This window comes from Amphimedon queenslandica, unplaced genomic scaffold (assembly GCF_000090795.2).
Source record: "Amphimedon queenslandica unplaced genomic scaffold, v1.1 AMPQUscaffold_13505, whole genome shotgun sequence".
Classification (NCBI taxonomy): domain Eukaryota; kingdom Metazoa; phylum Porifera; class Demospongiae; order Haplosclerida; family Niphatidae; genus Amphimedon; species Amphimedon queenslandica.
In genome coordinates, this window is record NW_003546259.1 from 269,533 (window position 1) to 287,042 (window position 17,510).

Sequence of the window (17,510 nt, forward strand, 5' to 3'; positions counted from 1 at the left end):
TAGTTGATCTCATTTATTTATCCTATTATTTTTGCATTTATTCATCCATTTCTTCTAAACTTCATTACTATTCTAGACTATTAGTTCTTCAAAAATTATTATTGCCGTTCACCCATTTTTAACGACCTGGGGGCGAAGCCCCCAAGTCGTTCCTATAATTGAATTCACCGTCGCGCTATGTATATAAATATATATATATATATTTATTTGTATGTCCACACTTACATTTCTTCTATACACGTTGTATTGGAGAAATAAGAAGCCTTAGCAACCACCCGCCCACGCTCCTTTACGTGAGTGGGCGTGGTCACGGCAAACAAAATGGCGGCTTACACATGGGATAAAGTTAAGAGCTTTGTAACAGCAAGAGAGCATAGAGATACTGTGTAAAGACTTCTCTAGAAGCATTATAAGGTAAAAAGAACCTCTATAAGTCTTAATAATGACCAAGTTGTACTTGCAAGGTGGTGAAATCCATTATAGGAACATTTTTTTACCCTGTTACGCTTGTTGTATAGGAGTTGGGTTTGGGAAATGAAATCAAAGTGTGGTTAACTATTGTGTGTATGAAAATGGCGACACTTAAAGCACTACTTGGCAGGGTTGGGCAATATTGAATTTTATAGTCATGATATTTTTTTGTGCATAATATCATGATATGGGTAATTATCATGATATTTTTTCAAAATGTTTTTTTCGAAAAAGGAAAATTAATCATGTACATAGTACTACATACACTTTACTACAAAACGGTTCTTAGTAAGTTAGCAGTCAAAATTCTTTGCCAAAAATGTAAGCACATTCACCTTCTCTGGCTTTAAGGCACGTTCTCTTGGAATTTACAATGTTCCCCGCGACGCTAAATAGTCTTTCAGATGCCTCTCTGGTGGCACATATGCTAAAGTACTTCTTTGCAACCTTAAAATTTATTGGGTAAGATGACGAATATTGTAGCCACCAGACTAGAGGGTCATCCTCTGTATCAATCTTAGGACAAACTAGGTATTGTTCGATCTCTCTTTCAGCCTTGTCTGTAGTAGAAAGAGGGCCGTCTCCAGAAGTTACTCCTTTCTTTATTAAAATTTGCTCCAACTTTCTTTTTTTAGTAGATGGTTTAGGTTGTTCAGAAGATTCAAGTAAAGGGGCAGCAACAGACATTTCAGAACTGAAAACTTCCACTGCTTCTTGTAAAATAGACTCCTTTATTGTTGCTACATAATCATGTGCTACATATTCAAGTCGAAAACGTGGGTCTATGAATGTAGCCTTGTCTAGTAAATTATTAATCTCTGAAGAAGAATAGCGACTCAAAAGTGATGAAAGGATTTTCTGCTTTAAGGTAATCATCTGCTACATATTCAAGTCGAAAACGTGGGTCTATGAATGTAGCCTTGTCTAGTAAATTATTAATCTCTGAAGAAGAATAGCGACTCAAAAGTGATGAAAGGATTTTCTGCTTTAAGGTAACAGTAAGGTCAGTATCGTTTTCCTTCTGGAAAAGAACTTCAGTCTTGAGATGATGGAGAGGTTTTAGTGATGATACATTTACTAATTTCTCTGATGATAAGATGTTAGTGAATTCTGCCAAAGGAGAGAGGACTTTATCGAGTGACTCCATGACATCAAGGTCCTGCCAGTTGGGAATGAGATGCGTCATTTTACTGTCAGAACCCAGCACTTGACGAACTGCCATCTCTTGTTCAAGAATTCGACCAATCATTCGCTGCTAAGACCTACAGTGTGTATCACAGTCCTATTAATAGCATAAAAACACTAGTAACATACATGTACACGTACCTGTAACTATAATTAATATTACTTAATCAAATACATTTTACACATTACATGCATGTATATAGCTATTTTATATTTAATTTAACTGACATTGATAAGAGAATGTTCTGGTAGATTATGATCCACTTGTGCTATGCGTAAATCTCTTTTTCTTCCAACTATGTGAGAAACTACCGACTATTTTTCTACTGAGTGTGAGAATCCGAGAAACACAGGTGTCGTTTTTGGTGGTGTTCATAATAACTAGATGTAAATTATGTGAGAAACACGACAGATGAGGCCAGCTGAGAATAGTGGTGGCTTTAACAAAATTAGTCCCATTGTCGGTAAGACAGCATGACAGACGGTCTGGACTTAAATTCAATTCTTTAAATGACTCGGTTAATGCTAAAGCTACGTTTTCCCATTAGGACTAAAGAGCGTTTGTAGACAACTGCTTTTGAACTCAAGCTGGTCTGTAACAAAGTGAACAGTTAGACTAATGTATGGCTCCATTGTTGCACTTGACCAAATGTCAGATGTGCAAGAGAAATGGTGAATATTTTCCAGATCTTTAGTGACAGTATCTTTCAATTGACCATACATTTTGGGGATAGCAATGTTTGAAAATACTTCCAACTAGGTAAGTCGTATTTTGGATTCAAATTTCTCATCATCTTTTGAAAACTAGGTTTTTCTACTAAGTTCAAAGGTAAGCTATCTTTTGCTTAACAAAATATGACGATTAGCTGCCACTTCTTGCTGCTTCTTCAGTAGAGTGACGATTTACGTAGTGCGTCAACAAGTGTCATATTTTGGCCAATTTCTTTTTACTATTCTTTAACATTCTTCTCCTCTTTTAGTCTCTGGTACTCTTCTGGGTGTTTAATACGAATGTGCGACAGTAGATTTGATGTGTTACCACCTTCACTAATGACTATCTTGGAACAAATCTTACAGATAGGTCGGTCTTCTTCTCTAGGTCGTCCAGTCATCTGGTCTAAAACCTAAGTATTGCCAAACGAAAGATGTAGCTTTTCGTTTAGAAATCAGTCCTGTACTTGCTATATCTTGAATATCTTCTGCTCCATCTCTTTCTTCGCTTTTCCTTTCACAACTGGCCGCCATTTTATTACTATTATTATTATTACACATGGTGAGTATACAGAAATTTACTAATCCATGTACGGGAATACCGTATATACGGTATATTGATGTTATTTTTTAATAATGGTATGATAACCGTTATCACGGTGTACCGGTTATAAACATAAATATCAGAATATCGCCCACCTCTGCTACTTGGAATGATTAACTTTATCACCGTAAGAGTTGTCTTCGAAAACAAAAGCTACAAGGAAATTAGTAGCAAATTACTGGCATCGTATCCCCAAAGGACTGGGTTAAGTGGCAGAAGTATATGACTTTGCCTCTCAAATTGTTGTCCAGTCCAGTATTTTTCAGGTATTGCTTTATTTTAAAATAATGTAATAGTGCATCTCATTATACTATGAAAGAATAACATATTAATATATTAAAAATTTTACAGGTATGATATGCAGATATGTTAAAGGGGGTAATTTGTTGCTATATTTGTCATAAAAAGCAATGGATTATGGAATCAAGTGAGGGTTGATTGTGGTAAAGAGTGGTACTTGATGTTACATGTACACTAGAGTCTGTCTCATCTTTGGTACAATCCAACTGAAAATCCTCACCTCCAAACAACCTCAAGAAAGGTAGCAATGTAATAATTATTTTCTTAACTAATTGTTATTGATACAGAATCACACTATAGAATGCCTGTTGGTAGAAGTAAAACGGCTAGTAACTTATCCAATAAAATTAGTTAAGAAACATGCAAGAAAACCAGCAATTTAACCTTGATAATAAAATTCACAATATCTGTGTATCATAGTTTGCAATTCGTGAGGCAGCAGTTGGAATGGACTTATTTGTCCAGTCCTGGAATGAAAATCCAATCCCTGGTTTGAAATATTTATGATTATTATTACTTCTTAAATTCTTAGGAAGAGGTTTGGTACCAGCTAGATTTCCTAATGTATTAATGTTAAGGAACAGATATTTGCAAGTGATTGATATGAGATTTTTACCAAGTTGAAGTGCTGCTGCTCAGTTATACAGAGAGAGTGGGGGCATTGTGACTGATCCTAAAGCATTTGGAGTAAATCCAATAGCAGTGAAGTTAAACATAAGAGGAAGGGTATTTCCTAAAATATTTTCCTTTTGTAATGTTTTCTATGAGCTATTTAATTGACAGTTATTGAGTTTGTGAATGGTCTCATATTTGTTGTTGATATCACTAGAAGATTGCCCTTATCACAAGTAAATAAAAAACATTAAAAAATGGAAAGTAGTAGGACTGAGTGTGGAAAAAAGTAAGGAAACAAGAGTGTAATTGCAAACTGGTGTGGTAAGAAATCCTACACCACTGCATAAAAATTAAATGCTTCATAGTGCTATCATAGTTGACAGTCAGGATCATTGCTGTGCTTTTGGGTAGAAATCTTCATGCAGTGGTGTAGCATTTCTTACCACACCATTTTGCAAGTACTTTCTTGTTTCTTTACTTTTCTCCACACTCAATCCTACTATTTTCCCACTTTTGATGTTTTTTAATTACTTGTTTCCATTCTTTTTTCTTAAATTAAGATATTACATTCTGTGGTTAAGTTAATTATATTCATGCTAATCACGTACGTGTAAATTAAAATGGCGTCAAAACATAAACCCACGTGGTGGCTGCTGCTGGATTTTGTCTTCCATGTTGGTCTCTGTCCTCACTTCTTTTTGAAACTACCTTTGTGGTCCTTTACCCAAGCCCAGAGGAGTGATTTAAAAGGCAACTTCAGCAGTTCTCTGGATTAAAAGATTAGCAGAAGATGAAATAAGAATAAGAAAAAGGCTGAAGAATTTTGCAGAAATTTGAATTTGGGCCTGTTATCCAAAAATGCTGCCGCTACATTACAGTCCACTTTAAAGGTACCTGGAGAATCGCTCAGTGAAGGAGAGCTCATCTAAGCCATTAATAAGGCTGTACCATGTAAGATAAAGGAGTTAAAAGTGTTTGAAAATCATAAAAATGGCCGCCATCTTGAAAAATGAACCTCAATCCTACATATAGGCTACCGCCTATATAAGTTTTGCCATAAAATTTGGAAAAAGATAATTATGTAAATGCAAGAGTGTGAAAAGTTAATTTCCTACAATTTCTAGGCTTCAGGAAACTTGCCATCTCACCTCTAATGCATTGGTGTTCATCAAATTTGTTATGTGGCTATAATAAAAATAGAAAATGATGATTGAAAATACATTGTTAGCATTTTTAATATTAATAAAGAAAAGTATAGTCTAACCAATAAAAATCATAATTTCATTTCTTTCATTGGAAGGGACCTTATGCACAGAAATGATTCTAATTAACGCGCCACCAAAATGGTGGTAAAATTGCGGGTTTTTTGGAGGGAAAGACAGGCTAAACAATCTTCTTTTTTATCCATTCATTCTAGCTGTGGGAGCCACTTTGAGCTGTCCTTTTGTTTCAGTATACTCTATTTATCTCTTTTGTAAGCTCTTTGGTTGCTGTTTTGGCTTTTATAGCATTTTATCATAGGAATATTCTCAACCATTGGCCATTCCTGTTTTTCTAAATTATGCTTTCAGGAGCCAGGGCGCTTGCCCCTCCATTGCTAGGAAGATAGAAGTGCATTCAGCTGAGTCCTATGACTAGTGTCTATCATCAGAGTTAGTCTCAGTCCATCAGGACAAGGTACGATGGAATAACTCACTCAGTTGTTATTTTGCAGCTGGAGTGTGGATGATTATGACCATCTTTTAACTTCTTAAAACTACAGGACTGGTCTTTATTTACATGTAAGAAGCATTCCAAGGATCATAAGTGTGCTAAAATAGCTAAGCATCATGTAACTAGCTATTAATAGTAACGTCCAGTATGAAGTAAAACACTTTCATTGTTACATTTTTATGTTTTTATTCATGTTAAAAATTGATGTTAATAACAATAATTATCTTGTTATTGTCGAGATGGTTTCAAATTATTGTGTATAGGTGACCCGATATGAGAAAACCAGGCTATCTGCGGGAATTCGGTAAAATCAATTTTTGGTACTTACAGATAGAGGAAAAATTTTTCTTTCCAGCGATATCCATTTTATGACAATGCGCAATAAAACTTTGCAGTTAGGGACGCTATCTGGACGATTGCTCTGGAATACAAGTACAGAGAAAAAGGCATTTTAAGCTATTTTCAATGTTTCCGTGTCACGCCCATTCACGTAGTAAATGTGACCACGCCCACCACGTAAACCACACCCACATCAATTAATAAACGGGTAAAGACAAAAGAAGCACTTGACAGCATTTTAACTTACTTTTCTTGCTTTTTGGACATCTTAAGAGTGATCTAAAGCCAAGCCATGCATTGAGACTTCAAATACAAGTAAGTTATTTCATTACAAAAGTTGTAGAGTTATTGCTATGTGTTCTAGTGCCAATAACATCATCTGGGTCATTTACATCCAGACATCGCTTCTGCTTGAGTTTATAGGTAATATTTTTATTTAGATTTTATTTAGAACTATAATTAAGGTTTCTATATTTAACATTAAAGTAATTTATAGTTTTGGCACTTGCTGATGAATCCTATAAAAGATTATTGTTATTCTTATGTTTCATTATGTTCCTTTCCTTACTGTTGGACGAGGGGCTCCTCCTGTTCCTCCTTGGCGTCCCCCTCTACATCCTTGGCCTCCTCCCCTCCCTCCTCTTCCACGATTTCCACCTTTACCCCACCCTCCTCTGTGTTGCCTTCCCTTTTTCTAAGCAAAGGAAAAATTCTAGTGATTACTCATTTCAATAATGCTCTTTTGATACTTCAAATTTTTTTCCTTTGTCTCTCTCTGTCCTGTCCCAGTCTCTTCTCCTGTCCCTGTCTCCTCGCCTGTCTCTGTCTCTTGCCCTGTCTCTGTTTCTTCTCCCATCTCCTCACTACTCCCCCTCCTCTTCCTCCTGCCCTCTTCAATGAGTTCCAACTGCCCTAAATTACAATGGCATAAAGCCTTTAATTTACACTTAAAATTAAGTTTACTTCGGAGAGCAGGCCTGAACTGTTCCAAGTCTTTAGTTAAGAAATGTGAAATTAAAGTACAAGTAATTCAACTATTGTTTAATTACCTAAGGGCCTTCCTTCTTTCTTCTTGCCTATTTGTTGTAAATAGAACTAACTAAAATTGAATGCAAAATTACTTTTTAGCTTAATAGTCCTTCTCATAGCTACTTCACAACAAAAATTATCACACAATTACACATGTAAATAAACTTACTTAAGCTGTTTGATTCTATTAAAAACAATGTCATGTATAGTTGTATGTTTCACCTTTTAATCTACCATTCTCCTTTTGACAATGTCCACCCTCCTCTTTGTTTCTGTCCCCCTTCTCCTCTGTCCTCTGTCTCCTTTCATCTCTTTCACCCTTACTCCATCTTTTTCTGCAATAAATACAATTATTTTTTGCTTTTAATGTACAACACAAACATACATGTACCAACAACTTACCAAGTTCATCTACCAAAAACAAAAGGCATTATAGTTATCACTATAGGGTTACACATTCCCAACTTACCATCAGATGGATGGACCTCAATGAGGACATCCTCTATTGGGGCAGCCATTACTTTTTGATTTTGAAGTTACAGTTTCAGGTATCTTATTTTATTTCCTAAAGGTCACAGGTGACACTTGGTGTTCTTTGATTGGCTGTGAATGACGCAATAACTTCTATTTCGGTATTCTCCTCCCACACATTTTTATCATCAGTCCTCTCACCTGTACAGATAAACACAAGTCACTTGCATGATAACTTCGTGACTAACTTTCTTTCGGGCCTTCTCTTTTGAGTTAGTAAGTTTTAAACAAAAATGAGTGTTTGCGTTTATGTTGACGTCTCACGCACATACTAGTTCCACACCTTTGTTTTCAAAAAAGGGGATCCATAGTTTTTATGTCTTAGCCTTACAAATGAGTTCCTCTCCTTTAGGGGATCAATAGTTTGAATATTTGGCATTCAAACTAGTTCCACTCCTGTTTCAGGGGATCAATAGTCTGTTTGTTGTAGACAAACTAGTTCCTCTCCTGTTGAAAGGGGATCAATAGTATGTGCATTACACAAACTCATTTCTGTTATTCATTTACTGATTACATGGACAAGTTCTTCTATTATGACCAAATTGACCACAATTACCACATTTTCTTTATGTTGCAGGTGGTTCTAGAGATTGCCTTGGAGAATGTGGTACTTCAATCTCCTTGCGAGGTCTGGTGGATCATCTACACCTGGAGTTGATTGTCGAGATGATCCTGTTAGTCGAGGTGCATCAGGAAGTGGGCAGGTTACATCTTTACATTCGTATCTGCAAAACGGTCTTATCTTTTCGTAAAGGTACCATTTCCTTTCAGTTGACACACCCTTTGGTGGTAATATATTAGGTAGTTCATCTTCCATTATTTGAGCATCCTCCTTCAGCAAATTGAATTGTGTGACTGGGCCATCTAAAGCTTGTCTGGCTGCCACTACACCAGGTGAGGTCGCATTTACAACAAAGTGTTGAAAGCCTTTGTTGCCTTTTATTTTCTTGAATAATGTAGTAAACTACACCAGTCAAGTGTTTCTACAATGAGTTCACTATTGCTACTTCCTACTGGTTGGGCTTTGTTCACAGCAGATGATTGTTCTATAACTTGAATGAAGTCATCCAATGAGTCCACCTCTGCTTTACGGAATATTTGCTTTAATAGTCCGAAGCACCAGTCAGGAGAAAATTTTGTGTGTTCAACTGGCAGAAAAGATATTGAAATGGACGCATTGAGTCCTGTCGTGACTCTCCATAAGAGGTACTAAAATAAATAAAAATTACATTTAAAATGTTCATTATTGTGCATGTAATATACTTACTTGAATAACTGTATTATTTTTATTTTGCCCTGTGCAGTTGTCAGCTTTGAAATGGATACTGACTGAGTTGAGGCCATGATTCTTCAAATAGAAATGTACCTTGCTTATGACAGGATTTGCCCCTTTACCAGTGTCAAATGATTCATCGATCAAGAAATTAACCTGCTGAGGGATAGCTTCACAGCACACACCAAATATGCCACATTTCCTGGGAGTAAGAAAATAAATTGGACCCGCTTGTAGTGGACTTGAAGGATAGTGAACCTTTGAAAAAGTAAGTGAGCTAGATACACTTTCATAAGTATCATAAAATGTTACCTGTTGAGCATAATCGAAGCTATAATGTGCTACAATATTTAACATAGCAAGTGGCTTTGTTAGTGGGGGATTGTAATTGTTTGCTGCATCGGTATACAGCCTTTTTAACAATAATTGTGCCTCTTTTAATACATCCTTATAGTACTCCCTTTCCTTTTTAACAAGACTTCTGTGATCTAGTGCCTTTTGCATTGCCTGAAAATTCTAAATAATACTTGTATTATTATAACACTGACTTACCTCAGTTATCCTTTCATCTGATTGCATGTTAGCACTTCTTATAATCAGTCCACTTATCTCTTTACAAGTGGCACACAAGTCAGACATAGGCTTCATTTTTTCAATATAAGGCAGGTAGCGTCGCCACAACATGTTGAATGTTGTTTCAGCACATGCTTTGACATAAAGCCCTTCACATGATTCCACATACTCTAAGTATACCTGCCTTTTAGATGTACTGCATGGTAAGAACTTCTTATTCTCGTAACTTTTCATTCCAGGAATTCTTCCAGGAAGACTGATTCCATGGACTCCAGCGTAATTGCTGATGAAAGCAACAACCCAGAGAATATCATCATAAGTCAAAGCATGGTTTGGTGTCTTTCCAGCATTTCCGTGAACTCTAATAAAGTTAAGTACATAACATTTAATTTGTAAGTCTCATACCTTGGTATTAATCCATTCATTCTGTAGTTTTTCATGATTTCCTCAAACCTGCTTTTGCCACATGCATGTAGCTTCAGATATGTTACTCTACATATCTAGTTGAAAAACAATTAATTTTGTGTTGTGTCACTCATAGTTACAAACCTTATGACCTTGATGCATGAACGTAAAAAATTGCCTCTTTCTCTCTGTCTCCTGTGGTTGCCAGTCGACAATCCCCCCATGGTAGATGTTGCTGCCATTTGACTCATAATAGCAATTTCTTGAACAGGCTTTGCCATGGCTTGTATGTCACATCTAAATGTTTTTATGTAAGAGTGACTGAACAGTGCATAGCAATTATCTGAGCAACCACATCCATGTTCAAAGAACTTTGATAAATCTTCTTCCTCCTGTAGGTCTTCCTTCCTCATGTCATCACAAGAGTGAGTAGTTGAAGTAGCTGGAGCGTCAGGCGTCGCTGATTCTAAATCAAGATCTGATACTTGTAGCTCCACAGCCACCTCAGGATCAAACAGTGGTGGATTAGTATCTTCATCACAATCTTTTGTCTCATTCTCTTCTTCTTTCCCTTCCTCTACCTCTTCTTCCATATCTTCTACTGCTTCATAGTCTGTCTCTATCAATTAACAAATACACTGTATAACTAAGTTTAATATAATAATATTATGCATTTATACAGGTGATGGGATGTTATTGTTGTGATAGCTAACCGCTATTCACAGTTAGTATGTAAACAGTGTTATGAATAAGCTTACCACTAGTTTCATCAAAAAAGTAGTCCCCAAGAACTGAAGCAACGTAGTCACTGTCTCGAGGACCTATTTCTTCATTTAACAAGCGAGCAATGTCTTTTTCTGTAGCATAGCTTTAAAAGTAGTCTTTGTCTTTGTTATACTTTAAATAGTTGCTATAGAGACTCCATGGTTACCTAATGACGCATTAAAGCCCACCGTTTTTATTCCGTGGTTGCTCCGTGTAACATTCTCCGTGCACAATCAAGGTAAAAATGTCGAAGGGCTTATAACTCGGCAAAGAAGGCTTTGATACCCCTGATTTTGGTATCAAATGAAAGGATTTTGTTTATATAACATGTTTATGTGATAAAATGAATTTCGCCCAGGTAAATATTTTTCGTGATTATGAGCCCATAGCTCAAAATGATAATTCCCGCAGATAGCCTGGTTTTCTCATATCCAGTCACATATACTGTTTATCATAAAGTATGAGTAAATGCATAAATAGTCGTCTATACAAATGCAATGTAGTGACCTAGTGATAACAACAATAATAGTTCTAGCAACAACACCCATTATGTTTTTTATAATTCAAAATAATAAATAAAACTGTTGGCAGAGGATACAAATGGTGAAGAGCCATGAACGAATCCTGAATGTGATGATTCCTTTCTGCAAGTACTGAATAGCGACTGACAAATTTTAATGACATGAGATGCTCATACAGTACAATCAGTGAATTTACAGATAAAGAATGAGTTCTTACATGCCTCAACTATCTATAAGAGCCAACCTATAGTTTTAAGAAGTGAAAAGATGGTCATAATCATCCACACTCCAGCTGCAAAATAACAACTGAGTGAGTTATTCCACCGTACCTTGTCCTGATGGACTAAAACTAACTCTGACGATAGACACTAGTCATAGGACTCAGCTGAATGCACTTCTATCTTCCTAGCTATGGAGGGGCAAGCACCCAGGCTCCTGAAAGCAAAATTTAGAAAAACGGGAATGGCCAATGGTTGCGAAAATTCCTATGATAATAATGGTATAAAAGCCAAAACAGCAACCAAAGAGCTTACAAAAGAGATAAATAGAGTATACTGAAACAAAAGGACAGCTCAAAGTGGTTCCCACAGCTAGAATGGATGGATAAAAGAGAAGATTGCTTAGCCTGTCTTTCCCTCCAGAAATCCACCATTTTACCACCACTTTGGATGCACGTTACTTAGAATCATTTCGGTGCATAAGGTCCATTAAATATTGACTGGCCACATTATCCACTGACCTAGGTAGCATGCATAGGGTAGGCGTCTTTGCCATGTATATAGCTTAATGTATTTTACATCTGTCATTTACATATATGTGAATTTTACAGCAATAATTTAAGTGAAATAGGTAGTGGAAGACACACGAGTCAGTATATTGCTTCTCAAGCATCAGGTATGTGGATGCATTAGTAACTAGCAAATAAATGCATTTGTCATTATTGTTTAACACATTGACCTATTATTGTTTGTGTAAATTTGCTTAAATTATGTTTATCAATAATATCCCCTAAACTTTTGTCTTTATTTCAATTTTAGATCTAAACTTTAACATTAATTTAAATTAAATGCAAAATAATTATCATGTGCTATTGAAAAGACAATTTGTAATACTTTGTAAAACAATATCCCTTCCCAAAAAAGTTGAGGTTGAGCATTAACTAAGTTATCAAAAATTTAGCCAAATAATGGAAATTTTTTTGAAAAAGACTATTGGTAGATTCTAGACTTTTCTCTATAATGACTGATTGGGTCAACTCCATGTTTATCAGGATCGATCAGATGACCACCTTGAGCTCTGTAGCTAGCAACAGCATCGTTGACCATAGGAATAACTGCAAGGTCTTTTCTCTTTGCTGTTGTCTCGCAATATCATGACATTGGGCACTTTGCTGATTCCTCTTGGCCTTCTTATTAATATCTTGGATTAGATGATAATTAAACATAGCTACCACATGATGGATCTAGCAGCACTCATGAAATCTTAAAATTTACTGACATTTAAAATGTGACAAACATAATAACTTTTGATTAAACTCCAAAACACAAAGCACCAGATTTCAGATACATAAAATACCTTGCTAGACTACATGGTACTTATATGTGACATGATACCTGGTATTCGTTGTTCATTCCACGCAAGAATAACCTGTCAAACACCATAAGTCCCCACTTGTATGGAAAACCATAAAATGCATCCAATATTGTCAGGTTCTAAAGATAATTCATCGCTTTCAAGCATTTGCACTAGTATTGCTTTGATAGGGAATCTAACTCTAGAATATATCTCCACCTAGATGCGTTCGATGGTATGATACTAATAAAAATAACCATAATGACCTCAATAATTATAATAATATTAAAACACCTTGGTAGATGTTGTTTGCATGCTTATCCATAATGTTTCGTAAATGTGCCAATGAATGATGTATAATGAGAGACAAATACCACTCCCTCACTTGATCAACTCTGATTTGATCCCAGAAACCAAATTTATTTAGAGCATCCCTAAATTTTATATAACATTTCATTAAGAATACTTTATACAATTTTCCCAAATGCTCACTTACATCTAAAGATGCTTATATATAAACATATTGTTTTTCCTAGGGTAGACTATAAGTACTGGTAACATTGGTAGTACTGGTTGAATTATATGATAGTCCTGGTTGCATTGGTAGTACTAGTTACTTTGGTAGTACATGTTGTATTGGTAGTACTGGTTGCATTAGTGGTATTGATTGTCTCTAGTTCTGGTTGCATTGGTTGTCTTGGTAGTTCAAGTTGTATTTGGTGGTGGTATTGGTTGCATTGGCATGGTAGTACTGGTTGCATTGGTAGTACTGGTTGCATTGGTTGTCTTGGTAGTTACGGTTGCATTTGGTGGTAGTACTGGTTGCATCAGTAGTACTGGTTGCATTGGTTCTACTGGTTGTATAGGTAGTGCTTGTTGTATTTGGTAGTACTGGTTGTATTGTTACTGAGTACTGGTTAATTGTACTGGTTGCATTGGTAGGGACTGGTTGCATGGTTGTCTTGGTAGATCTAGTACTGGTTGCATTTGATGGTAGTACAAGCTGCATTATCAGTACTGGTTGTCTTGGTAGTATTTGTTGTCTCCGTAGTACTGGTTGCATTAGTAGTACTGATTGACTTGGTCGTTTGTAGTGGTTTGTATTAAATTACAAATTAACTTTTGATTTCTATTTAAAGTGCATTTGTTGTGGTCGTTGTGCATGTAATTAATTCTCTTTTATTCTCGCTAGTATAACAACTAATAACTGACAACCAGTCAACCAGACTTTCTCCAGCTGTGCATTGGGTATATGAGCTACTAAGTCACCTAGTCTGGACCAGCCAGACTTTAGGCTTAAGCTGCGCACCTGTGACTGTTGTAGTCTTGGTATTGGCAATATGGCACTTAGTCCTGGCTCCCCGGCGCAGAGTAGGCTGGGGAATAGTCTGCGAGACTAGTCTTGCATTGCTATACCTACTATAGTTCATTGGTCTGATTCATTTTCAGGCTATATATCAGTTGTCTGTAACAGAGAAGAATGGTGTTATAGGTGTGGTGAAGGGATCTTGAGAGTCTGAAGTATTCCAGGAAAGGTCCACTTTCAGTTTTGTTATTGTTGGGACTGTAGTGGGTTCTAGTCATGGCTACATTGCTAGAGTCACCAGGTCTCCTGATAAAGTAACAAGATATATATTTATTATGCTTTTATATGTGCATTATTTATTTACATCACAGAGATTGCTTCTTTTCTGTCAGCACTGTCAATAAGGGAGAGTTTATGGCCTCTATTAATAGTAGTTTTGGATCAGGAGGGATGATATGTACATTATCTGATTTAGATCTTGGTAATTTTGTTATACAAAAGGTCACTGAGTTCATGATGCGACCAAATTGCACTATACTTGCTTCAGTCAGTAATATTGGCGGACTAAACTCTGACCCTCCAGTCTGGATTTTGAATTCTGATGTAAGAAGCATTGCATAATTTACATAGTTAATGTTGTGGAAGTGGGGATTATTATTATGATTCCTCAATTATAAATTTTGCATGCATAATTATGTAGTTAAATTTTTGTAAAATTGCAGTACAAGTAATTTAGATGCAATTCAACAATAGTTTCACCATGCCTTAATTGCTATGAATATTATCAGCAGCATAATTTTAGCAAAACTAAGTGAAAATTGTCATTTGGTTATCTCTTATATTTATTTTTATAGTTACATCTGAATGACTGTGGGTTAGAGATTGATGCTAAGAGGCGACTTTACTACATCAATATTTCTCAGATTGAGAAAGGATAATCAACCTGTAGTATCTCATTCATGGAAAGCCCTGAAGACCATTACGCAACAAAACTCCAATGCTTCCCTATTCAGTTTGTCTGCTGTTGCTATAAATTTGCACTTTCAAACTGTCATTGTCTTTTAAGGTGGGGTCTCTGTGGTGTTTTTTGCAGAGAGCTAGACACAGGCAAGACCTCTGTTGCTATGAGTTGTTCAGGCATAGAAGCTTAAATGTTTTGGGGGTTACGTGGAGAGTACTTCTACACCTGGCTAAACAGACATCAATGGGTCTGTTTTACATTGATACCAACCGTGTTTCAGAAATTGAGAACATATTTATTAATTTTTACAACTGTATGACAGGATCTTTTCAAAGGGAGTTTGAGACACCACAATGTGGCTTTACATTGGCTTGTAATTTTACCATGGGAAAGTTGCAAAGTTACATGTATTTTTTTCTATTTACTTTGACTTTTAATATTTTTTGTATTAATGCTAGATTGCTCTCACAAATTGCAATAGCACCGTTTAGTTATCAAACAATAATTGCAAAATACACGAGCAAAAAAGAGCAATTTCTTAATTTAAAGCTTTGAAACAGGAAGCATCCAGTAGTGTTGGGCAATTTATAGCAATGGGAAAGTCTTTTGGTGAACATGGTGCATTTGATGTTGATACTTATGAAGTACCACTTTCTAAAATGCTACCAAATTGCTCTGGCAGGACTGTCAAAGGATATGCCAGTTTCTTTTTTGGTTTACTGAACAAGGAAGTGATGGCATTTTTTTGTCTTGATTTTTGAAAAATTTGTAAATAGCTGAGCTAGTGGGAATTACGTCAGAAGTGCGGAAATCATTTAAAGATTTTGCACCCACACTTAACAATTTGCAGAGACAAAATGAAGCTATTATAGAAATTATGCCTGGTGATATTAGTAACAATCACATTCAGTTTTGGCTGAAGATTGGTAATAATATATTATCAATTGTCACTAAGTTACCTTGTCATCATGTAAGTTATTGACACACTAACATTAAGGCATGCAACACATTTCTCTGTATGGGTTAGAAGCTTTCTGCAAGTGGGAATTTCATCTGGCAAGAAAAGTGTTGCTATAGTTATGGATCAGATGGTGAATCTGATGCAAACGCATAACATTGTACCTTCTTTGACACTGACAGAGCTTCGATATAACATAGCTAACCTAGACTGTGGAACATGATTCCAATCCTGTTCTTTTTGCAAACTACAACCCAACCTGTGTATTGTTGGAGAAAAAAAAACAAGAAAGTACCTGTCCTTTATCTTAATATGTTTCCAATTGACATACAGGATGAGTTACTATTATAGATTAAGTTTGTGCAGATAGAAAGAGTGCACATTGGGTTATTTGCATATTATAGATAATGGATGCCAGTCAGATGATTAAATGACTGATCTTTCAGCCACATCAGAAGTTGAACTGTCTTTACATGTTGTATTAAAGCAGAAGTTTTACAAGTTGGACGGTCATCAGATGGTGAATACCATAATACATCATCTGAAACATTAATATCTGATGAAGATAAACTGGGCTCTTATTCAGTAACGGACACTGGCCTAGTGGAAACCATAGGCGACAGAACCAGGGGGGCTAGGGGGGCTGTAGCCCCCCATGGTATCAAATAGGGTGGGCTAAGCCCCTTATCCTAGAAGTATCTCAAGATCATAGTATTACAAGGTTCTAACTTACAAAAACCTGCAAATTGCATGCAGTGTACATTTATAGCTCTCAATCTTACAGAATACAGATAATTCTCCTTTCCATTCCAAAATTTCCAGTTACTGCCATTTTCTCATTTATTATTTATTACTCTTACATGATTATTATTATTATTATTATTATTATTATTATTATTATTATTATTATTATTATTATTATTATTATTATTATTATTATTATTATTATTATTTATGAATGAATAATAAATTGCATGCAGCTAGCACCTGTCACACTCCGCACCCTTCTTGCTGAAAACGGCTCAAAGGAACGTTACCTCATTCTTCAGGTCACCATCAGGAAGTCAAAGAGCTAGACCCTCTGAAAATGATGATATCTCACCTTCTATTGCTGGATCTGACAGTGACTCTAGATCTACCAGTGACTGTGAAAGTGAACTTGGTGATCATAATGAATTAACTGTTCCTGTCACTATGATAAGTGATATTGACCATGAGCACCTTCAAACTGAGAGTGCAAGCTCTTCGACTGTCATCAATCCCGTTTGTGATGCTGAATGTTGCCAGATGCATATTACTAGTAAGCCTTATCAGCCTCCTAAAAGTGTCCTTACTAGCAAAAAAGTACAAGGCCAGCAAAACCGTTCTTTTAACAATCTTGGTTTGCAGATCATTCATGGATTTCATACTGCATTACACTACACAAAGCTTTCTGTTTTCCTTGTCGTTTTGCTGCTTCAAAGTCTCTCATTAGTGATCAAATAAATCTTCAAATAGTTACAATGCCTTTGTCATTAATGGCTTTGACAATTGGAAGAAGGCCAAACAAAGATTACGTGAACATGAAAGAAGTCAACTTCATCTGGAAGCAACAATGAAGCTACAATCACTAAATCAACCCTCTGTGGCCTCACAACTATCTCAGCAGCTTTGCACGGATCAAAGTCATTGACGACTA

General features: G+C 36.0%; 1 long non-coding RNA gene across 2 annotated transcripts; it reads right to left on the bottom strand.

The window, feature by feature from the left end:
* Positions 1-6,806: 6,806 nt before the first annotated feature.
* On the bottom strand, positions 6,807-7,132 carry LOC109593784 (uncharacterized). Of its 2 annotated transcripts, XR_002191145.1 has the most exons (4): positions 7,060-7,132; positions 6,988-7,014; positions 6,902-6,931; positions 6,807-6,850 (listed from the first exon to the last, which is right to left on the bottom strand). It is a non-coding gene; the product is annotated as an uncharacterized LOC109593784 (long non-coding RNA). The 2 variants fall into 2 exon arrangements; XR_002191144.1 differs by having other exon boundaries at positions 6,988-7,120.
* Positions 7,133-17,510: the final 10,378 nt, after the last annotated feature.